Source organism: Eumetopias jubatus, unplaced genomic scaffold (genome assembly GCF_037043125.1).
Source record: "Eumetopias jubatus isolate StellerSeaLion01/CBP00866 unplaced genomic scaffold, mEumJub1_p1.0 scaffold_2, whole genome shotgun sequence".
NCBI lineage: Eukaryota > Metazoa > Chordata > Mammalia > Carnivora > Otariidae > Eumetopias > Eumetopias jubatus.
The window spans coordinates 90,939,328-90,964,872 of NW_028274808.1; the positions used below are offsets into that span (position 1 = coordinate 90,939,328).

The 25,545-nt window shown below is 35.4% G+C and overlaps 1 pseudogene; it reads right to left on the minus strand.

Annotated features, from left to right (window-relative positions):
• Positions 1-13,371: 13,371 nt before the first annotated feature.
• Positions 13,372-23,725, minus strand: LOC114208183 (exportin-4-like; annotated as a pseudogene).
• Between the last annotated feature and the right edge of the window lie 1,820 nt (positions 23,726-25,545).

Sequence of the window (25,545 nt, forward strand, 5' to 3'; positions counted from 1 at the left end):
TTGTTATATTGTGCCTAGTTCTAGATCTTTTTTTTTTTTTTTCCCCCTGGTCCTGCCTGGCATTTTGTTGAAATTCTGGAATTTGTGGATTGGTGTCTTTGTTCAGCTTTGGGTTATGTTCAGTCAATATAACTTCATATATTGTCACTGTTACAATTTCTCATTTTCCTTCTGAATATCAAATTAAATATATGTTGGATGGTTTTCTGTTCATTTTCTTGAACAACTTATCTGTTTAAATTATTTGAGGCCTGGCACAAAGGTTTGCTTTTCAAAAGGAAATCTGTGTGGAAGAACCATTATTGTCAGACATATTATAGTAAACCTTCACTAGATAGTGATGATAGTGATAATGTAAATTGAGGCTACTAACTCCCGTGAGATATGTAACAGTCATTCTTCTGAGAAGAGGTCTTGCTTTCTCTTCCATAAAGTATTCCCATATGTTTTCTGCTTCATGATTGGAGGTTCCCCATTACACTTAGGTATATACTGGCTCATAAGGCCACATAATTTGATATTTAAGTCCATTTGAGAACCAAGAATGACTCTTATTTCAAAATATTTTAAATGTTTTATTTATTTATTCATGAGAGTCAGAGAGAGAGAGAGACAGAGGCAGAGGGAGAAGCAGGCTCCCCGCTTAGCAGGGAGCCTGATGCGGGACTCGATCCCAGGACCCCGGGATCATGACCTGAGCCAAGGCAGATGCCCAACCATCCGAGCCACGCAGGCGCCCCTCAAAATATTTTAAAGTATGAATGCAGGCTGTCTCCAAGTGACTATGGGTTATAATGAAATATATTTGTATTACAATATTAAATTTAAACCAAGTGTAATACAGAAACTCGTTTAACCAAATATGTTTCTTTTTTTTAGTTAACTTAAAACAGAAAGATAAATTGTCTCTTTATTTCAAAAACCTGTTTTTGTTTCCACGTATTGCATTAACGACAATAGAATGCAACCTGATCTGAAGATTATATTTTATGCTTAAAGCCCTCACGTTAGTGACACGATTAGGTTGTTGGAAAAATCATGTTGGCTGTAGTGTGACATTTATTAAAATGATACAGTAATAAAGATAGTAGTTGTATACCTCTGGCTGACTAGTTATGGTAAACAAAAACTCTTACGTGTGACAGAGTCACCTGAGTCTTCGCAAATCCCTGATTACTAGGCCTCACTCCCAGTATAGTAGATATAGTAGATCTGAGATGGGACCCTCAAAGTTGCATTTTTAATAAGTTCCCAAGCACTCCTGGGATTTGTGGTAGAATTATAGTATTGTGTGGGAAATTAATCTTAACCTAATTGAGGAATGTTGATGAATATGACTAATCATATAAACAGTCAAGTAAATGTACTGTAAGGGCATCCATAGGAGGTACTGATAAAGAGTTCTATAAAACAGGATAACAAAGTAAGCTTAATGTATCTACTGATGCAAATTGAGTAACTTCTGACTGCTTGCTAAAGCTTGATAGTAGCTTTAGCTCCAGAAAAATAGTACTGAAAATCCATTATGACTTTTTAGTCACGTAGGGAGTACCTATATACATGCAGAATGATTTCTTTTATCAATAATAAACTTAGTTAATTCTATAATTATGAATTGGCATACTCCCTTGGGTATTGATTGTATCCCTAGAAAACTCCATAAAATATTACATCAGGGAAAATATTTTCTCAGCTCTTCCCTTGCCATGTTCTGTGTCTCTCTTGCCATTTTCCGTTCCATTTCTTTTTTTTTTCTCCGCATCTCCTGTTCTTTTTTTCCTCAACACCACAGAACACTCTTCCATAGGTTTTAGTTAGGTTTTTGAGATGTAGAAACAGTGCTCCACTGTGCTGGCTTTATAGGAGTAAGGCAAGAAAAAACATAATGTCCTTCACTAACCTTTCTCCAGGGAGGATATAAATCTATCCCTTAATTCTCCAAAGCACAAGTTATATAGTTATCATTGCTTTATTGAACACTTGGTATTAAAAGGCAGAAAGAACACTACAAAGAGAAAACCCAACATTTAACTTGTAAGATGAATATATAAACCCTCAGAGCTTAGGGGCACAATCTCTTGCAGAAACTCTTTACTTCTAGTTCCCAGTTCAATTTTAGGCTAATGCATTACTTCAGGTTTTGCCTTCTCACCTTCCCAGAAAACTATCTCCAGTTTTCTGCCCAAAAGTGCATTGGTTTGAACTTTCCATTTTGATGTATGTAGATCTTCTTTGACAAGTAAACCTTCATGATTGTATGGGAGTAGAGGAAAGAAAAGCAAAAGTTAAAGATGACTATGGCATATCAGAAATGCATTTACTGTGAACGTAATGAAGTTTAAGCCCTGGGTCCCTTCTTTCATGGGCATGTTCCAAGGTTTGGGGAGGAAACCTAGCAATGTGTCCATAAGTTTGCATAACATTTGCAAAAAATTTAGATATTTCAACAATAACATGTTAAATCTACCACCACTTTCCACTCTCTATTTTATTTTTTCTCTATCAAATTTCCTCTTGTGTTTTAATGGTATTGGAATGATGATAGGCCCTTTTTATGGTGGGGAATCCAGCTTGGAGGAAAACAAGTAAGAGGTATATTTAGATTAGATATAGCCTGATGCTACTTATAAATATATTTATGACTGGCTGTCCTCATGTAGAAAAGACTTCTAGGAATGTTCTATCTCCTGCTGTGCTGAGTCACTTAGCATTGTGCCACCTTGTGCATAGGAGGTATGAACTTGTGAAAGAAAAACACAGGTGTTTTTTGAAGGGTGCCTGGGTGGCTCAGTCAGTGGGCATCTGCCTTTGGCTCGGGTCATGATCCCAGGGTTCTGGGATCAAGCCCCACATCGGGCTCCCTGTTCGGCAGGAAACTGCTTCTCCCTTGCCCTCTGCTGCTCCCCCTGCTTGTGGTCCCTCTCTCCCTCTCTCTTTCTATCAAATAAATAAATAAAATCTTAAAAAAAAAAGAAAAGAAAAACAGGTTGAGATGAGCAGAGTCAGAAGGTAGTCAGTGGAAAAGTCTTCCAATCAAAAGAATAATATGAAGATCTATATGAATAACTCAAAGTGAAACTTTCACCTAAGAGAAATATGCTTGGCATTTCAATAAACGATTCTAATTTAACATATTTTGTATTAGAATCATGTGAAACTGAGATTTTTTAAAGAATTCCTATGATTTTAGGGAACAAACACATAGCAGTACTGTAGAAATAAACACAGCCCACTGAAATGAGAACAAGCATGAGCTGTTTATTCAGAGGTTACTGTGGCAGGGGATTCAGCCACTGTGGAAAGCAAGATGAAGTCACTCATGTCAAGTAGTAATTTATTTATTTTTAAGATTTTATTTATTTGTTTGACAGAGAGAGACACAGCGAGAGAGGGAACACAAGCAGGGGAAGTGGGAGAGGGCGAAACAGGCTTCCCGCCAAGCAGGGAGCCCGATGCAGGGCTCGATCCCAGGACCCTGCGATCATGACCTGAGCCAAAGGCTGACGCTTAACGACTGAGCCACCCAGGCACCCCTCAAGTAGTAATTTATGTCAAGCAGGGATGCAAAGAACTAAGAAGCTAAGACCAGATATCTCTGAAATCAGCACCAGCTGATGACATACTCACAACTGACAACTGGCAGCAACAGATGAGGTCTGCAAAGCCTCCCTTTATAAAGGGAGGATCTTTGGAAAAACTGTCTTGACACTGACCCTTTCATGTCTGACCACATCTTAAAAGGGCAGCTGCAACTGAAGGCTTTGCCCAGTTGACCTCTGAACAGAACAGAGATCCTCCACTGCCAAGACCGAGGCCTCATCTCACCTATGTGCTCATAGATTGACTTCACGTTTGTTCATTAACTTCCTACCCCCTAGTCTATCTTGTTTGTGCTGTGGAACTTTTCTTGTGCTTTGCTTTGTGTGACGTGTAAGAAGCCAAATTTAAATAAGTAGTTAAATGTCATTGAGTTTGGAATCCTGAACCTGCTTTATAATTATACTAAACTTGTTTCATGACTGAATAAAGACACATAACTCTTGTGTCTGTCTTCATAGTGTGCTCATGATAGCAGAGACTTGAAGGCAAGGGCTGGGAAAGCTTTATAGTGGAATAAAGAGAAGACTTCAGGTATGCTCTGATTGAAGGCTGTTAGCAGGGAGAAACCAAATAGAAGCAGGGCATCCTATGTGATTAGTTAAGTATGCATAGTTGGCTTTTCCCAGTTGTTCCTAAGTTGGAAAAGGAAGCAAAAATCAGAGGACCTGTCAGTTATAAATCAAGACCCAGTTGTTTGGGGACAAGTAATACAAGGGTTATTGGTTGGCTTCTTGGACTAGTTGCCAGGGATAATAGTCTGACTTCCTATTCTGATTATTATAGATAGTAGGTTGACTTCCTGGGTTCATTACTGCAGATTATGGGTTAGAGTTATATATATCTGAATCTGATGCATCCTGCCCTGATGTGATATATGACATTTTGGAATGGTGTTTATAGTATCCATCAACTTATTTAAATTTGGAATTTTTGGTAATTACTTTCTCATTACAAGCAAATACTATCTTTTATATCTAACCTTTATATTCATAATTTTACGAATTTCCTAAGAGCCTAACCCCTGGATATAATAGTCTCAGATCCAAATTTTGGAGTATATTTCTGCTAAAAGATTCTGACTTGTGCAATTGGGCTATTAGTGTTATTTATCTTTATGTAAAAGACTGAGAAAGAGAGATACTGAAGATATATGAATATGATTTTGATTTAAACACATTCATCCCTCAATACTCCACTCAAACAGAGATATCAGGTACTCTTTTAAATGTAAAGTCTGAACAGCCCCTAAAAACATGGTTCTGAATTGGATCACATTAGGAAATAATGCAGATAGAAGAGAGCTTAAGACCAAGATTTGAAGTTTGTCAACATTTTGAAGTTTTGTTGAGGAAAAGATTCATTTAAAAAGAAAGAAGAGGTTGGTGAAAAAGCACTGTAACCTTCTGTATTGCTTGAATTCACCTTTGGAGTAAAGGGATCTCTTGTTTGAATCAAACATTTCAATGGGTCTTCTCTGTTCAAAGTTAAAATCAAAATCCTATTCAGGAACATTCAATAGGGTTCTAACTACTCTGCATAATAATATAAAAAGATTTCTTTATTGTGTGCCTGGTAATAGGTAACATCTTTCAAATGTGATTGCCTTTAGGAGCTTTTTCCCCTTGATATAGATTTGTACTTTGTTGCCTGTGTAAATTGTTATTAGAATCAATTGTATTCTGCCCAGGAGATTAGGAGCAAATCCATAGGAAATGGGGCTTATCTTGAATGCTTATTATTGGGGCACATAGAAGTTGACCAGACTGATAATGTCAAACCACTCTGGACTTTTCTACTATATTCCTTATAAGGGCACTCCAGATTGAATAACTCAGGCTTTGCAAAATACACTATTATCACCATTCACTTTTAGTGATTTTCCCTCTGAAAGAAATGACCATTCCGCCCATCAGGTAAGATACAATTACAATTCAGGGGCTGATGGGAGAAGTATTTTGTAATAAGGTGACATAAAAAAGGGACTCTAAACAGATTTAGAGGTTTGAGAAAGGGTTCTCGAAGAACTGACTTACAAACTGAGTGTTTAATTGGACCAGGAAAAAGAGATGAGTGAAGAATGTGGGGCAACACTCTTAGCATAGACAATAGTACATATAAAATTCTATAGGCAAATGTGATTTATAGGGTTGTGCAACTGGGGAAAGGGAAGGACTGATTCTGGATCAAAGAATTAAAAAAGGCATTATCAAAAGTTGCAGTTGCCAGACTAGGCAGGGCTAATATCAGAGAATCTCTGCAGGGACATGGCATGCTAAATTTGAGAATTTAAATTTCTCATTAGAATTCCTTTAATTTTATTTTTGGTGATAATGTTTATATTACCTTGATATATGAAATAACACTTCAGAGACTGTAATAATTTTGTTTGTCAAAAAGTATATTTGGTGTTAAAAAACAAATCAGCATGTGAGTAAGGAAAGATTATTTGAAAGGATTATTGCAAGGGGGAGAAGAACTATTGCAAAAGGAAGAACACACTGACCATGAGATCAGCCAATAACTCAAAGGTAAAGCAAAAAGGGTTTTTTTAAATGTCGGGGTGGGGGGGATGAACAAGAATAGAGAAAACTGGTATGGGTAACTGGGATAAAAATGTAATACGATCAGTTGATTAGGGAATGTTTTTTCCTGAGATAAGCTTATGTTCTGGAGGGGCTGTCGAGAAGGGTCCTGTGCTGGCTGAGGTTGGGAAGCCGGAGGTCAAAGTTCAGGAATGAGGAAGAAGGAAAGAAACTTAACTGAAGTTTGGTCAAGACAACAAATATTTTATCTAGATTAGTCAGTGAGTTCAAACAATTCAACTAATCATTTATGAGGAAAAGAATGGCAATTTGTAGGGCCTATCTCTAGCGTTCTCATAGGTTAACAAGTGAAGTATTCTTGAGTCTTACCTAAATCCCATGGGGAAGAATGAGCCTTTGTTGTAATCCATTCCTGGAAAACAAACCTCCCTCCCCTCCTGTTGGAGGGAGGTTTTTAATTGTAATGATTTCCAGGATCATAGGGCTTGAGCTAAATTCAACTTGGTCACTGTTATGTTGGTGGGGATGGGGAACAGGAGACAGACAAATGTGAACAATGAAAACAATAAAGACTTTTACAAGGGCCAAAACTGGAAGCCTTTATGTTTCAGTGATAGACCAAGGCTGTAAATTTCAGAGAAATAACAGACTAAATAACTCAGCAAAATCAAAGGATAAATTTATTGATAGCACAGGATTCTACAACATTAAGAGGATGATTCTACAAAATGAGAAAAAAAATTGTTTAGAAAAGTAAACCTTCCAAACAGTAATGTTGTGTTTAACCAGAAAACAAAGATAAAATTTAAGATTTCATACATAATACAAATATAGTTTATAAAAAGGAGCAGTGTAAGGCTATGAGAATGAAGACAAGTGTGCTGAATGGATTATCTAATTAGACATTGAGTTGGTCACGCATGCCTGTCAGAATAGGCTAAGATAAACTGAGGTAGCCAACAGCCTCAGTATCTCAGTGAATTAAAATAATAAAAGTTTATTTCCTGCTTATGTTATATCTATAATGGTTTAGCAGAAGGTTCTGTTTGCTACCATATGAAAATTGTCTGAGATCATCTCTTTCTTATAGTTATTTGTCAGCTATAGCCAACACACTCTAGCATTTTGTTTACCAAACTCTTTTTTAGATCTGTGAGTTCACAAAATACATTGCCTATCATAGAATTATAGCAGGTAAGAATTTAAATCTTTTGCCACTATATAGTATGGACTGCCCCCCTTTCAGCTTTAGCATAACAGTTTCTTCAACCTGCAGCCAGCTTATAAACCAATACTACATATTTAATTCTTTTTTTTTTTGTATATTACATAACAATTTCTACATTACTCAGTGGCTGAATAGGCTAACCTACTGTGCATTATCAACAGACCTGTATCTCAGTGGCTTAAACAACAAAGGCTGACATTTCACTCATACTACCAGTCCTTGACAAGTCCAATTTTTCATAACCATTTAGGAATCTAGACTGAAGCAGTAGCCATCATCTCAATTATTGCTTGTTGCCATACCAGTAGGAAGGAATACTCTAGAGGATCACAAATTTGCAATTAAATTCTCTGACTAGGAAGGGAGAGAGATCACTTCTGCGCACAACTCTTCTGTTACAACAGGGGGGCCTTACGTGCAATCTTAACATGTGTCCAGAAGGAGGAGAGACAGAGATTACTTGGCAATTAACGTTAACGACAATCATGGAAATTATAGTAGTACAATTCAGGAAAGAAAAGGAATCTAGGAGGTAAATGTTCAGGACCTCGATTATTATGGGGAAATGATTGGGAGGATAGATATGAGTGAAATAGATTAACAGAGACAAGCTTCAAAAGCATGATTTTTTTTATTTTTTAACATAAGAGTAGAGAAGTAAAAGTTCAGATGTGGCATTGAGAAACAAAGGTAATACTGACTCCCTTCACCTCAACACATGCCTGACTTGGTTATTCTGATGGTGTGGGTAAATAAGTATTCTTCCATAAAGAGGAACTTTAATGTAAGTAAAATCATGAGGAAATTTCTAGATTCAGTAGGGAAAAAAAACGGAGACATTTTTATTCTATACGTTTTATTAAGTTATTTGTAATAAGAAGTTTCAAAAGGTATAATGTGATGGATTTTTTGGGTGAAGGACATAGGTGGAATAATTTAGGTGTGGAAAGAAGCATAAATGGACCACTGTTTTGTTTTGTTTTGTTTTGTTCAGTACCTAAGGATAAGAAACATGGCTGAAATTAGCTGATTCTAAGATCCTGAATAATAATGGTGGAAAGTAAATAAACAAATTACAAAATGCACAAACTCATACAAAGTTTTTGACCATGGTTCCTGACTCCTTTGAAGGGATCAAACTATAGGTTCCTGGTATTAACTTCTTTTATTACTCTTAGGATGGAGGTAACTCAAGCTATCTCTTTTTGTAAGCCCACTAAATGCTTAATAACCTCATCCATCTTATTGAACACAGTCATCAGAGAATTATTTTCTTTCAAGTAAGCACCAAATTCAATTAATATTACAATGATAATTCAAAGGTAACTTTCATCAGGAAGCTTTCCTTGACTTCTCCAGCCTGAGAATCATGACCCTGTATGCTTCTGCAGCCACATGGGCCTATATAACTGGCCCCCTCCTTCTACGGGTACTGTTGTTCAGTCTGCTTTCAACACTGCAACCATTTTAAAATAGAAGTCAGAATGCCACATCTCTGGTCAAAACTCTGTGATAGCTTCCATTTTAACTCAAGTAAATGCCAAAGGCCTTAAACTTGCCCTCAAGTTTTTATATGATCTCATGTCCTTTTTCTATTTCCTCCCCCTTGTTCATTCTACATGTTATCCTGACCTTCTTATATTTCAGTATATTCATGTGATGGGTTCCTGTGTTTCAGACTTTGCACTGGCTTTTTCTTTGTCCTGGGACACTCCCCTGCAATATCTATTATATCTAACTGTACCATGTTCTTCAAGTCTTTGCTAAAATCATCCTTATCAAATAAACTTCACAAAGATAGTTCTAATTGCCACCTTTATATTCTGGATACCCTTATTCTGCCTTATTTCTTTTTATTATGCTTATCAACTTATATACAATATCATTTCTTCTTATATTGTGTTAATGTTTTATTGTCTATTTTTCTTGCTATAATAAAAGCTCCATAAATGTAGATACTTTTGTATTTTTCCTCTGTTTTGCTCACTGATGTATCTTAGGAACCTGTAAGAGTAGTAGGCACTTAATAGTTACTTGGGGAATGAATTATGATAACCAGACTTGGTCTAAGAACAATATTTAAGTCTTATTTACCTTAGTTTTCAGCTAAGGGGCCAAGGGTCAGGAAAAAAAAAAAATGATGCCAAGGAGACCTGAAATAGTATGTAAAGTATGTAACACATTTGCCATTTTGCATATTTAGAAAAAAGATTTTATAAAGTGTAGTATATTTGAAGTAATGCACTTGATGTCTACCTTTCAGTAAAATTGAAACCTAGGACATTTTTATAAACTTGAAAGTGCATTTTATCTTTTATTTAAGGTAGAGAGTTGCACAAGAGACAACACAATTGAATTGCCCAATTTACCTTCAGTTATCTACATGTGCAAGACAGGTTGCATTTGTCAAATTACCTGCTCAAATTTGTAATCCTACTTTAATTTATTGGTTTTCATTGTTTTGTGTATCTGCTCAAGAGTATAAAATAATGTGCACTAGAATTGATTTCAAAAGTCCTAATGCAGATACTTAATTTAATCACATATATATTCTGAGGAACACTGATCTTTCTTTCTTTCTTTCTTTCTTTCTTTCTTTCTTTCTTTCTTTCTTTCTTTCTTTTCTTTCTTTCTTCCTCTTCCTTCCTCTCTTCCTCCCTTCCTTCCTTCCTTCCTTCCCTCCTTCCTTCCTTCCTTCCTCCGTTCCTCCCTTTCTCCCTTCCTCCCTTTCTTTCTCTCTTTCTCTCTCTCCTTCCCCCACTCTTTCCCTCTTTCTCTCTTGATCCACATGAAAATGGTCAATTGATTTCTGATAAGAAAACAAAAGAAATTCAACCGAAAAAGGATAGTCTTTTAAACAAATAATCCTGGAACAGCTGAACTTTCATATGCAGAAAAACAAAAATAAGGAAAAAGAAACTCAACTCATATCTCGAATTTAGACCTCAAACTTTATACAAAATTAACTCAAATAAGATTGTAAACTTAAATGTAGAATATAAATTTATAAAACTTTTAGCAAAAAACACACTGGAAATCTTTGTAACACTGGGTTAGGCAAAGTGGTTTTAGTACAACAGCTAAAAGAATGCTATATATAAAATAAAAATTGAAAAATTGCTGTTAAAGTCTCTACTAAGAGAATAAAAACATTAAAACACAGAGTAGGAAGAAATACAGATCTTCCTTGACTATGATGGGCTACCTAATCTACTAAACATCACAGTTTTAGCCTAGCCTATCTTAAATGACAAAATCATTTAACACAAAGCCTATTTTAAAATAAAGTGTTGAATATCTCATGTAATTTAATGAATACTGTACTGAAAGTGAAAAACAGGATGGTTGTATGGGTACAGAATGACTTAAGTGTATCCTTGTTTACCCGTGTGATTACATGTCTGACTGGAAGCTGTGGTTCGTTGATGCTGTCTAACATCACAAGAGAGTATTGTACCACAGAAAGATGGCCCTGGAAAAGATTGCAGTTCAAAACTTGAGGTACAGTTTCCATTTAATGCAAATCACTTTTGCACCATTGTACAGTTGAAAAATTATAAGATGAACCACCATATTGGAAAGTACCTGTGTTTACAAATCACATATCTTATAAATAACTTGTATCTAGATTATATAGAGAACTCTCAAAACTTAACAATAAAAAACTAATAAAAAATTGTCAGAAGATCTGAAAAGAAGCTTCACCATGGAAGATAAATAGATGACAAGTAAGCATATAAAAAGACGCTCAATATCATTAGTCATTAGGGAGATAAATTACAACCATACTAAGATGCCACTATATAGCCATTAGAATAAGGAGGGGAAAACTGACAGCACCAAGTACTAAGTGCTGGAAAAGAATTCAGACTTGAAATCTCATATATAATTAGTCAATATTCAAAATGATACAACCATTACAAAGAATAAGGTGTAGTTTCTTATAAAGTTAAACATATAATTATGTATGCATTCCAGCCATATGTATAGAACAGTTTTATTCAAATTACTAATAGCTGGAAACTACCCAAATGCCCCCCACCTGGGAAATGGATAAACAAATGGGGGTACATCCATAATGAAATGTTACTCAGCAACAGGAAGGAGCCAGCTATTGATAGACAAAATAAATTATCCATAGTCATAGATTGCTGGTGTTTTTCATAGAAGACAAAAGTGACTTTCAAATCTCATCTTCTAAGATACTGATTTGGAAATGGAATTGTGTAATGTCAATGAATATAAAGGGTCATGATACACTAGACACTCTTTGGTGAGGTAATAAATATTTTAATCCCTGTTTTAAAAAAATAGAAATAGATATTGAAATTTTTAGAATTATCCAGAACAGGGAATGCTACTCCCTTAATAATGGACTACAGGTCCTTAGAGGGAACTAACTCAACTAGCAAATACATATTAATTTGGAAACCTAAATAAATCTAAGCTTAAGGATATTTCTCAAGTAAATGATTAATTAGCATTCCACTTTAAATCAATCTCTTATTTATTTGGGTAGTGCAAATGGGTACCAAAATTTAATCCTGTCTATAAAATTAAACACTAATGTAGCTAAACATGTAAACTAAGCACCTGCCATGTTACACATCAGGAGTGGCTGATACCTATGGTTAGTATCTTTAATTGCCATCCGGAATACAATCAACACTGTAATAGTAATAATATCCACCCTTACAAGCCCCTAAATCTCTTCCCTCTTAGACACAGATTTACTCACTAGTCTCCTCGACAATAGAATAGGAGAAGGAAATATCCAGTGTCTACTAGGTACCAGGTTCTGTGTAAGAGGAACTGACATCATCTAATGCAATCTACATAACATCTTTACGCAGTAAATTTATTCTCTATTTTTAAAATGTGGATATTGAGGTTCAGAGAGTTTATCTTATCCAAATTCACATACCTAGTAAGTGTTGGAGCTTAAAATCCACATGATAATTGTGTTCATATCTCTGAGACCATCCCCCTCCAACTTGAAGACTTTGAAGAATATTTGCACAATGTTTCAGCAAACCAATTTTGTTAATTTCATGTAACTCGGCAGGGAAGGGCAGCAGAGTGGCATGAGAGAACCTTCTGACAACCCAGGTATAAATTTATAATGAGAAAATCAGCTTAGCACTTTTAAGGTAAATCATATTGGTAAAATTTAGGGATAGCCTATCTAATCTATATAATACATACATGGAACTATATATTTTGCAAAATAGAACACTTTCAGACACTGTCTAATTTCAAGCCAACTACTCTTTAAATCATCGGATGAATTTCAATGAAAAGTTTGAGTAATTATGAGTAATTAACATTAAAACTATCTTATTTTAGAGAGTATTCTATTTTTTAAATCTTGTTTCACCACATATGCTGACGTCTGTCTCTTTTTCATGGTGAGAGACTGAACTGGCTGCCAAGACAAAGAAGAGAGATTACAGAAAGAAAAAAAAAAAACCTCTTTATCGTCTTATAAACAGCATTTATAAGCCTGAAATTTAACATTACAATGGAGTAATTACCTATCGGGAATGGAAAGAAGTAATAAAATATGTCAAGTGATAACTCTAAGCTATTACATCTTTTAAGAGTTTATATAGTCTAGTTTAGCTAGTTTAATTTTTTATGTAACTATTCACATTCGAAGGCTAAATCAGCCTCCACTTGCTGACTCAAGGCTATTTAAGAAGGCTTTTTAAAATGAGGCACAGTAAGACCCCTATATCTCTAGGTCCACCATATAGCTGAGATATTTTCATTTACCATGCTTACATTTAGTTCTTTTCTTAATGAACAAAAGTGACAGGGGGAATTCCAGCATGGATATGAGTGATCCTCTCCCCATAAAGGTCACAACTTGTACAATAAAACAGTATCTGGTGAGTGTTATGTACCAGGAACTGTAATAATTGTGCTAAATAGACTGCTTGAATATTTACATAAAAAGTGGTTATTCCAAGTTTTTATTGCTGTGGGTCAAATAATGTCTCATACCATGTTTTCCATAGTTTCTCTGCCATCTGTGCTGTGATGCCTGGACTCCAAATGTACAAGCCAAGGAATGCAATCATGAGTATGTTTCTGTCCATTTGTTCCAGTGTGCTGGGATGAAGGAGGGCAATGTTTAAAATCTTTAAACAATTTAGGTACTCTCCTGGGAATTGTCAATAGATCATATTTGCTCCGTGGGGTATCTTTGGACCATGTGTACGTTGCTAGGAGGGGTGTACAGTGTTCTGCAGCAACTCTTCTTAGGATTCCCACACGGCTGATCTGAAAGTTGGTTTTCATCCTCCTCCTGATGTTTACTTATTTCTTCTTCTTCACAAGAAGCCACACCATTTACAGTGAAATTTCCTGTGCCATCTGGAGAAGCTAGGTGGCACTGAATATGGGAATTGCAAACTTGAACTGCATGTTGGATAAAAAAGCCTTTATGGAAATGTTGGCCAAGTTAGCAGGACTCCAACAATCTCCTTGTATACCATGTCATCTTTATCAAAACTTCTTCCAATGCAGCACTTCACCCAGAGAATAAGTGAGGTGTATGAGGCAGTTAACAAAAGAGAAAAGTTCATTTGGAATGGCATTTAAAACATTTAGAGGGAGGGGCCCCTGGGTGGCTCAGTTGGTTACGCAACTGCCTTCGGCTCAGGTCATGATCCTGGAGTCCCGGGATCGAGTCCCACATCGGGCTCCCTCCTCAGCAGGGAGTCTGCTTCTCCCTCTGACCCTCCCCCTCTCATGTGCTCTCTCTCTCTCTCTCTCTCATTCTCTCTTTCAAATAAATAAATAAATCTTTAAAAAAATAAAAAAATAAAACATTTGGAGGGAATACAGTTATCAGGTTGCTGATTAATGCTGGAGAATCCCACAACTTCCAATCTTTTATTTCAATTCCGTTAATAGTATTCAGTAATCCTTCAATAATCAACTTGCACTCTTACATGGGGAATAAGGGTCCATGAAGAGATGCTAACTGTGCACAGCATTGCAGAGAATCTTGTGCCATATCTGAAAAAAATCTTTGATTTTTCCATGTACTGTGAGGAAAAGCTTCATAACTCTATTGTCCAGGAGAGTCTCCTGCCTGGGCTCTGTTGGATTTGATTACACATTTGAGAGGATTCAAACACAGCTCTATAGTGTCTGCCCAAATTTGGAGGAAGAAAGTTCCAGCTAAAGGCCTGATTGCCATGTACAAGGTAACTGCTGAAATATCCAAGACATCTTAGTATTGAGCTTGCTTCTCCTGATGAACTCCTGCAGAACTTCAATAGTTAACATAAAGATGTGACAAAGGTCTTTTTCCTGAAATACGCTTCTGTAGTTCTCCTGGAATCCCATATGCAGTCCAATGTTGCTCATGTTCCTTGAACTTGAGTATTCACTCAATAGTGCAGTTATAATAAAACAGGCCATAGTTTGCATAGTGGGATTGCCACTACTTATCAACTGGGTGACTTCATGGAACATGCTTTTGCAGTTAATGGATTTATCTAACGATCCTCATTTTATAATTAATGCTGCTGCAAATAGAATTCGTTCTCAAACGTACTTTTGGAGGTTAGGCCTTTGTAAAGGCATAAGTTAAAAGAAATGTTTGCAGTGATTTGACGCTATCTTTTACAAAAGAATCCACTCCCAGACAACTGCTTCCAGTATGACTGTGGCAGCTTAAAAGAGAACATAGTCCATTTTGCTTTCTGTTTTTTTTTTATTTTGTTTAACCTTGCCTTAGCACCACAAAGAGGTTAGTTCCTCTCAAAATACACCTCAGGCAAGTGGCAGCTAATCACCTATTACAGTTTCTAAAACTTTTCTCCCTCTCTGCAACTGTTACTTCCAAAGCATGAGGTATGAAAATGTGCTTGTAAACTGTAAATCTTGACTCTGATTTCCTAAGCAACAGGAATATGCCGAACCTCACATGCTGACAGTGGCTGTCCCAGCTGCGGTCCCTGTGGTCTGCGCAATCCTGGGACTGGCCTCCCGACTCTGGGGGACAGAGAAGGAGATATTAATCGAGCTAGCTGCCTTGCTGGGGTGCATGAGCCAGGGCGCCAGGCGAGGCCACTGTGGTTGGCTCAGATGATGGCTGGTATGTACTGTTCTTTCTTTCTTTCTTTCTTTCTTTCTTTCTTTCTTTCTTTCTTTCTTTCTTTCCTTCTTTCTTTTTCTTTCTTTCTTTCTTTCTTTTTAATTAACATATAATGTATTATTTGTTTCAGGGGTACAGGTCTGTGATTCGTCAGTCCTACACAACACCCAGCGCTCACCACAACCTATGCCTTTCCCAATGTCCAATTCATTTCTAAGGAATTTGAAGATTAAATAGATGAAATGATTTGTTCTGGGGACATGTCAAAACTTAAATTCAGAGGCGCCTGGGTGGCTCGGTGGGTTAAGCATCTGTTTTTGGTTCAGGTCATGATCCCAGCATTCTGGGACCTAGCACCAGGTTGGACTCCCTGCTCAGCAGGGAGCCTGCTTCTCCCTCTACCCCTCCCCCCCACTCATGCTCGCTCTTGCTGTCTCTCTCTCAAATAAATAAATAAAAAATCTTTGGGAAAAAAAAACTTAAATTCAAACCTGGGATATGCTTGACACCAGTACCTGGATTCCTTGATTAATCTGTTTCTCAAATAACAATCTACCTCACCTAAAGAGATTTTAAGATTTTGAAACTTTCTTCAAGTGCTTCTTTTCAAATTAGCCCTGTTTTCCAAACGTGTAAATTTCTGATTTCAGGTGTAAGGATATTTTAAAGATTAACAAAAACTCCACACATAATTGTTAGCTGGGTGAATAAATCTCTTATAATCCAATTCTTTTACTGATGAGGCAATATGTAGCTTTTTTTCTTTTTTCAAGATTTATTTATTTGAGAGATAAAGAGAAAGTGTGCACTTATGGGGATGGGCAGAAGGAGAGGGAGAATCTCCAGCAGACTCCCACCGAGTGCAGAGCCAGCCTCAGGGCTCAGTCTCTTCACCCTGAGCCTAAATCAAGAACGGATTGCTCAACCAACTCAGCCACCCAGATGCCTCTAGGCAATATGTAGCTTTAAAGAAATTAAAATTATATTCTCCAAATTTAGAACCTAAGTGTCTTGCCTCAACTAGCTGTATTCTGGTTAATAACAACAGTAACAAAGATACTACAAATACAGATAAATATAATAAAGCATATTACTTAATTTAACTAAAAAAGTAATGATTGCATAAAGTAGCAGGTGACACATCTCAATTTTGACTTGGAAAAGTTCTTCACAGGTTATGATATTAAGAGAGACATAGAAAAATGTTACTTTGGATCAGTGAGGTAACCTGACCTAAGACTACCTGTGCCGAAAGGAGACTCCTATGAGGGTGGCAGGCAGATGAGGCAACTGGCTACTCAGGCCCTCCCTGACCACCCCAACGGCTGAGAGGATCAGTATCTCAGCACACCTATAACCAGGCTGATAAAGATTCAGCATGCTTTTTGTATGGGCACATCGTTTATTAAAATATTAACATTCTTATACTCCAGTTGGTAGTCTGTTTGCCAAATCCCCTGAGTGCCCCTCCTACCAAATGGGTCTTTCCAGTTCCCGATCTCTATACTGCCCTATCATACAGGAACTACAGGTAAATCCCAGGCAGTAGGATGCCTCCGGGACTCTGTTTCCTTGCTCATGCTCTGCCTGTGACCCCACATTGTATGCTGACACACTGGTAGTAGCAGGCCTACTAAAGATTTTTGATTATTTATTTATTTATTTTGAATCCCCATTAGTCACTTTGATGTAATTAAATGTTACATGAAGTTATTAGCTAACCATTTAATAGCTCTTAATAGTACAGTAATACAGTTATAAAATAAGTTGCATAAGAATTTTAAATCAATTATTACAGTAAAATTGCTACATGTGCAGTCAGTGGTGGGAAGTACATGTTGCTTCAAATCACAGGCTATAGAACTAGACAAATCTAGGTTTGAATATTGCTTCTATACTTAGCTAAGTCTATGGTAGATGGAAGCCCTCTGAGATTCCATTGCTTTATTTATGAAATGTAGATAATCTTTAATGCCCCTTTCTTCATCCCCAACAACCATGTTACCTAAAGGATACTGCACCAGAGATCACTATGTGATACCTAACATTTTAAATCTGAGTGGAATCTTATCATGCATTTCGCTTTATTTTTTATTTAAACATTTTTTTTCAGCATTTAAAATTCCTCTCAATGAAAGTATAAGTATCTCTCTGGAGAAAATTCAACTGATAGTATTCCTTATAGAACATTTCAGAAGAAACTTCATGTTCTTTAAAAGCTCATGTTCCTCAGAATATGAGTTTGATGTATTTAGTGGACAAAGTACATATTTCATTCTCCTTTAAATCAAATATTTTGTGCTAAATAAAAAGGGGGAGAAAATTATCTATGTTCAATTAGATGTGGATAGACTTCCATTGCAGTCTTTTTTGTGGATACTTTTCATGAATGGTTATTCTAAATAATGTTAGGGTAAAACTTGTGATGATATTATCCAATGGGGAAAATAATAAAATAGATCAAATTTTACATTGTTATATTATGTCACATATTTCTATAAACTCAAATAAAATATAATGTCAGTATGTTCTTGATCTTTTCATTATATTTGGGGAAAAAAGTTGATGTTCATGAAATGTCTCTTTTCAACATATACCATAGAAAAGGACACAGTTTTTGTTACTGTTTCTGTTGTAAATATTATATGGTCAGAAATATAAATATTTGACATTTTTAGGGTATGACCTGACAAAATTGCTTACACACTAGAAGAAATTATTTAAATTTTAAAAAGTATGTTTTTCATTAAAGAAAAATCCTAAGAAGGCCAAAAAACAGAAAGAGCAGAGATGGTAACATGAACAGCACAGATAAGATTAAATTTGTAGAGAAATCATTAAAGGAAAACAAAAATAATAAAAACTGTAAAGGGGGTTTTTTAAATCATTTTTAAATAGACTTAAGACAAGTAAACTTTAATGCAGTTTTAAATTCTACACTTGATTTGGGTTAAATGAAACCAAATACAAGTTGCTCTAATAGGGTAATTATAGGTTTCCTTAGGAATTTATTGGAAAGAAACCAGTTGTAATGATGGGTAAGTGATTGCTATCAACACTGATTCTATGTCTAGGATGCCTAGAAGTTGTTAGATTAAAGGAAGCATGTTTTGCAAACAGAAATCTGGGCCGAGGTCAAAAGGTAAGTGAGAACATGGGGAATGGACATTGAGCTGCCTAGAACTTAGATTTGGGAGTTACAGAATGGGAGATGGTGTTGAAAAGGGAAAATGAAGTCGGGTAAGTAATTGAACAGGAACACAAAAGTAAATGAAGTGTCTTAAAAACATATTGATCAATTTGATATCAAGTAAGAAAAAAGAGATGCTATTACAATGTCAAAGGAACAACGTGATCAAATTTGCTTTGTGGCTGAGAGAGGAGAATGTATCAAGGGGAGTAAGACTGAAGGACAAAAAAGAAGGTAATTGTGGGAATTTAGGTAGCTGTAATGTTAAACTAAGCTGAAGTGCCTGCTATGGACAGTGGAGAGGAATAGAGATTGGTGGGAAACTTCAGAAAACAGAATGAAAAAAAAAAAGAAAACAGAATGAAGTGCACTTAGCTACCACTTAGAAGAAGACGTCTTCTTCTAAGGGAAGGGAATGAAAGGGAAGGGAATGGAATGAAAAAGGGAATGGGAAGGGAATGAAAAAAGATTCTTAAATATCTAAGGTCCTTTCCAAAGGAATGTTGTCTTTTCATTGCTACCATTTGGGCCTTTTATTTTAAAAAGTGTTTAAAATGGCATCTCATTGTTGGCTTAATTTGCATTTTCTTGTTCTGACATTAATAGAACATCAGAGAACACAGAGATAGAACATTTTCTAAAACGTCTATCGTTTTTACTATTTCATAATGTGAAACCCTCACCTGTTTATCAGTGAATGTCTAGAGTGGGGAAAAGATGATATAATCATATTTTTCTAAATATTTATTTTATATTAAATTACCTGTGACTGTTTTCCCAATACTTTTTTCTAAATCTATATTTTCTTTTTTATCTAATTTTCCTTAGATAATCTAATTAATCTTTTATTTCAGATATTTTTGATCATATCTAACTGAAAAAAAATCCCTCAAGGGTCAATTTTATTAACTATTTCATTCACAAAATTAGAAAATATATATTAAGCACCCATTATGTGCCTGTAACTGTGCTGGGCCTTTAGAAAGACTTTGTTTACTCCTAAGTAATAATTTATGCACAGAATACCCCATCTTTTCTCTATCATGGCAATATTAATAATACTTTCATCTTGAAATTTAGTGCATTTAATTAAAGTCATCACTTTATTTTTCTAACCACTACTCCATGCTCATGGAAAGCTAGTAGTAAAATAGCTTTTACTCGATAACTATAGTTACTGTACTAGAACTATAGTTCATATTTAAACCATATGTGCTTATTTCAGTCTTTTAAATAATTTCTGATGTTGATGACCAAACTTTCTGCTATAGCATAATGACCACTATCAGTGACATCAAGTTTCGATTTATCTCCCTGTGAAACAGAAAATAACTTTCAATGAGCTCTGTGTATCTGAGAATTCTTTTGCCTTCTTAAATGTTTGACAAACTAATTGCTAGCAAAAGTCTTGATTAAAATGTTAAAGTCAAATTGCTGTGGATCTTACTCTAATTTAGTAGCACTTAGGCTCTTTGGTTTCTGAGATTACCAATAACCAAAGAAAGACTCAGATTCAGCTAACTTAAATAAACAAAGGAAAGAGGATTTATATAAAGGTTAGTGAAATAACTAAAGCTAAATATTCAAGTCTTAGGAAAGACGATAGCTCAGGGCAACACTGGGAATGCCAGAGGGAATTCAGGCAGTCTCAACCAGGGTAAAGCCTTAAAATAATGTAATTTAATAAATCTTCAGCCTCTTTATTATAGATTAATATTCACAGAAGTGCATATTTTCTAAGTGTCAGGGGTAGGAGATATTTTGATTGAGCCAGTTTGCATCACATACTGCCTCTGCCTGTTGTCATAGAGATTGGGATCTGTTCCTAGAAGAAGGAGTAATACGCAGCCAAAAACAATAGAAATTCTCTTACATACCCTACCTGTCCAAAGTCTTAGGCAAGTATTAACCCACTTCTTTTTCTACATATACAATTCCTAAAATGTTCCTGTTTTACATAGTGTGTCTCACAATTAAAAATAATCTTATTCCATTTACAGTAGGAGAAAACCAAAAGTGATTTTTAGCTAATGCTTCCAAATATGACGTTTGGTGTTCTCTGGGTTATGTCTATTTCTTGGGTTGCTCTGTCATTATAACATCTCAGTATTCTGTGATCTATGGACCAAATCAGCCAACACACTTTGTGTTTAATAGTGGACAAAAGCAATAAAAAGACAATGTATGTAAAAGAGTAAGCAGTGCTGCAAATGACCATGGGAAGTAAACTTGTCACTGATTTTTTTTTTTTAATTTCTGTTTTATATAATTTTATCTTTGGCCAGAATATTCTCAGGTCATATTTCTTTATTTTTCTATCTTGTGGAGTTGAACTAACTTATCTATTCCTTGTTATTAGAGCCTCTGTGGATCCTATTACATTGTCTTATTTAATATTTATTACTAGGCCTGTTATTACATGGAAACGTTCCAGAGTATTACTTGGATTCTACACATATTTCTGTAGCAAAATCTCTATTTCTCCTTGATTATCAGGTCAGCCATTCTAGTAAAATATGTAACCCTGTTCTAGGATAATTGAGAAGATATGCTTGTAGAAGTATCATTTTGCTAGGTTAAATATATATATATATATATATATATATATATATATATGTACACACACACACACACACACACACACACACACACACACACACACACACACAGTAAGAATGAGAAGTACCAAAACCTAACTTTATTTTCTGGATTCATCTGTTCATAGATTTAGCATTCTGGTTAAGGAAAGGAAGGCAATATATTTTTGTCATGGGTTTAGATTATACACATCATTGTACAGAAAAGCCAGCTTCATGGGGTGTTGTCTCTCCTGGAACTACAGCTGAATCTGCATTAATTTTTTAATAAAGCCAGTTGCTTCTGTCATTGGAGTAGCAGAATGAATGGATTCCAGACATTGTTTCTTTTATTTCAATTGGAGACAGTGCTTGTGGAATAGAATGATGTTTTGAAGCATTTAGTTAGTCCAAAGTTGGAGGTTCTTGAGCAAGCATGCTTAGAGTCTGAAAATAAAACCCACATCTTCAATAACTTTCTGTCTGATTAAAACAAAACAAAACAAAACAAAACAAAACAAAACAAAACAAAAAACTCACCAGAACCCCCGGCCATGAGAGAGTTCTAATGTAAGCATTTGGAGGCCACCATGTAGCAGACTATTCACCTGAAGCATGGAGATATGTTGAGGAATAAAACTTAATTATTTTTTCTGGTAACTGCACATTTATAAGTGTCTGTGGCTAGGTCACCTTAAGAAGAGGAAAACTATTATTTTTAAATTTCCTTCTTGCCACCATGCACATTTTAATCATGAGCTCATTCTGCAAGTTTTGGTCTACACTGGAAAGAAGATAGCTAATATCTAAAAAGTCTGTTATCCTGTACACCTGATTATGAAGGTATTTTTCTACAGTTGGAACAAATGCCTTTTCATGTGCTGGGTCTACTCCTAGAGGTCCTACTATAGGGCTCTTCCAAAAAATGTCTTGAGATTAATTATTTACTGAAATTATTTGGCTTTTTATTTGATAATAGCATACATTCATAAAAGTACACAAACCATCTGGGCACAGCTCAATGAATTTTCACAAACTGGGCACATCTGCACAAGCAGCACTGAGATCATAAAATAAAACATTGCACATACTTCAGAAGGCCCCAATATACTTTCTTCTGGTTTCAATACCCACAAGAGTAGCAACCCTCCTGATTTCTATTACCATGATTAGTTTTGTATGGTTTTAAATTTTCTATAAATATAATCAAATAGATTTTTTTTAATTTTATACTTTTTAAGATTTTATTTAAAATCCAATTGGTTAACACACAGTGTTAGTTTCAGGTGTACAATGTAGTGATTCAACACTTCCATGCATCACCTGGTGCTCATCACAGCAAGTGCACGTCTTAATTCTCCTCACCTAGTTTACACATACCCGCCCCCCCTCTGGTAACCATCAGTTTGTTCCCTATAGTTAAAAAATCTGTTTCTTGGTTTGTCTCCCTTTCTCTTTTTTCCCCTTCGTTCATTTGTTTTGTTTCTTAAATTCCACATATGAGTGAAATCATATGCATTTATCTTTCTCTGACTTATTTTACTTAGTATAATACTCTCTAGCTCCATCCATGTTGTTGCAAATGGCAAGATTGCATTCTTTTATGGTTGAGTAATCCATTCATTATTCGATGGGCACTTGGACTGTTTCTGTAACTTGGCTATTTTTGTTTTGCTTTGTTTTTTGTTTTTTGTTTTTTTGGTGTGTGTGTGCCTGGCTTTTTTAGCTCAATATTATATTTGTGAGATTTATCTATATTGTGTTTAGTGAGCAATTATTTAATCCTTTTTTCTTCAAGTTATCCAACCAAACCATTACCAGTGCCCAGAAATCAACATAGAGTCTGATTTCCAGGCATCACACCTTTTAAACCTAGTAAACGTCACATTCAAAATTCTACTTCTTATGAGAATTTTGCTTTTCCACTTATGATCGAGGCCACTCCTAAGAGAGGAAGTCAAAGTTGTCTTTTTCTGAGTAATGACAACTTACAGAATAAAACATGTATGTATTATTTTTTATATTTATAATTTTTAATTTTTACTCATACAGTTATTAGTTATCACTTATAGTTTGAGTTTGAGGAGAAGGGAGGTCCTCTGAGAGGAGATGGTATGCTGAGACTGTGATAAACTTATTCATTTGTACCTTCAGAGGGGGCTAGGGACTTTCATATATACATGGGTACATAATGGTGGAATTCTCCTACTCATGCCCAAATGTATGGTTAGGCAGATCGAAAAGCACTGAGAACATGATGCACTTGGGTGTCCCAAGTCAACATATTCAATTTTCCCTGAAGGGACAAGTATCATTTTTAGTTTTGTTTGTTTGCTTTGTTTTTTTAAATTTAGAATATTTAGAATTGTTAAAGAGACAGTTTTAAAACATCCGAATCTCAGGATTACCTGTTATCATACTCTTATCAGTGTGTCCTACTTGATACTGATCTGCCATCAACAGTTCTCTCAGCATTGGGTCTGTTAGGTCATAAAGAGAGAGTGGTAGAGCTATTGACTCTAGTCTTGACCAGCTCAATTGCTTTCTTTTTCCCTGAACTCTAGTAAATGTTGAAAAATTTTCAAATAACAGAGTACATGGTAATAGTAGAACAACTTTTTTGGATGTGGGTTTAAGGAACAACACAGCTTTCACTTTAGGGGAAAAATGCAAACATGCTGAGGTCTGCAGAATCTCCACAAGTTATGTACATGCCCTGTATGATCTATCCCTCTTAGTGTGGATGGAACTTGTGAATAGGAGATCTCATTACTATTATATGGCAAAAGGGTGGACCTAACCTAATCAGGAGAGTCATTTAAAACTAGAAGAGGGTCAAAAGGTAAAAAGAAAAAAAGAAAATAAAATTATAAAATAAAAATAGAGTGCTTTCCCCAGGTGAATGCAGAGAAGGATGTCTGACAGATAATCATGTGCCGAGAACAACTTACTCTGTTTTAATTTGTGTTCCATGAAAAATATAATTGCTAGATCCATAAAAGCATACCAGTTGCCAAGGCATATATTTGCATGCTCTAATAAGTAGAATGTATCTGAATAGCAGGCACAGTTGGATTTATTAAATAAGTTTACAGTAATTGGTTATTAAAGATTTATTAGTATTTTGCAGTAATTAAAGTAGTTGAAAGAACAGGGATATGCTATGAATCACAGGGTTGGCATCTTTCAAGTTTTGGAAGTTTGCAAAAATCTTTAATTCCATCAGGGATGGAAAATAACATTTTATTGTTTTTATTATTATGCACATGAGTATATCTTTCCTGTCATAAGTTGACTAGACTCCAAAAGTTAAGTAGCCAATGTGGGAGTGCTACTATGTACTAAATATCCCATTCTACTTTTCCACTCAGGAATTGATAAAATGACCACATTGGATTCAGAAACTCACTGCAATTAATGTGACACAAATTTTGTTAGAATTTAAGTTATCACTTTCCTCCTCATAGTACCCATTCTGTACAGTGAACTTCATTTAAAGTCTGGTTTCCCAGGAATTAATTCCAGGATCTGAAGCTTAGATCCAATTGCCTTTAAAGTTTTCCTCTTAAGTACATGAGATATAGAGTCCCAATTTGTTGGAGAAGTGTACAAGAAAGACTAAAGGATGGCAAAGAGTATACATGCATTTTTTTATTCACGTTTTCTTAAGGTATTCTTTTTTTTTTAATTCTCATTTTTTGTTTATTTGTCTTTTTCAAAGCTTTTTGGACACTTTATATTTGGTACATTTTCAATTAATGAAATCTTAGAGTTTAAAAATATTGTGACAGTGACTATTATGATACTCAAATTAGACCTTTTTGATATTTGAGCTCAAATCTGAAGGAGGTCCAGGAGTAAGCGAAATGGATAACTGTGAATAGAAATGTCTGCACAGAAGAAATAGCTTATTCAAAGTCCTGAAGCATGTTCCAAGGAACAGCAACAAGACCAAGGTGGCTTTAGTGGATTAAGAAGCAGAATAATAATAAGAGATGAAGTCAGAGATATAATAAAGGCCTAGGCTGTGTAGGGTCTTATAAACTTTTTTTACAGCCTTGTATTTTTTTGCTGAATAGTAGGAGAAGCCAAACAATGGTTTTGAAGATAGGTTTGGCATAATTAAACTTATATTTTAATTGGATCAAACGGACTGTTGTGTGTAGAATAGATTGTGAAGAGAAAGAGGAGAAATATGAGGTTTTTGCCTATAATCCACCTTTGAGGTAGCTAAGACTTTTTAATTTTTTAGATTTAGCCACACTATCTAATTTAATTGAATACAAATGTAAGAT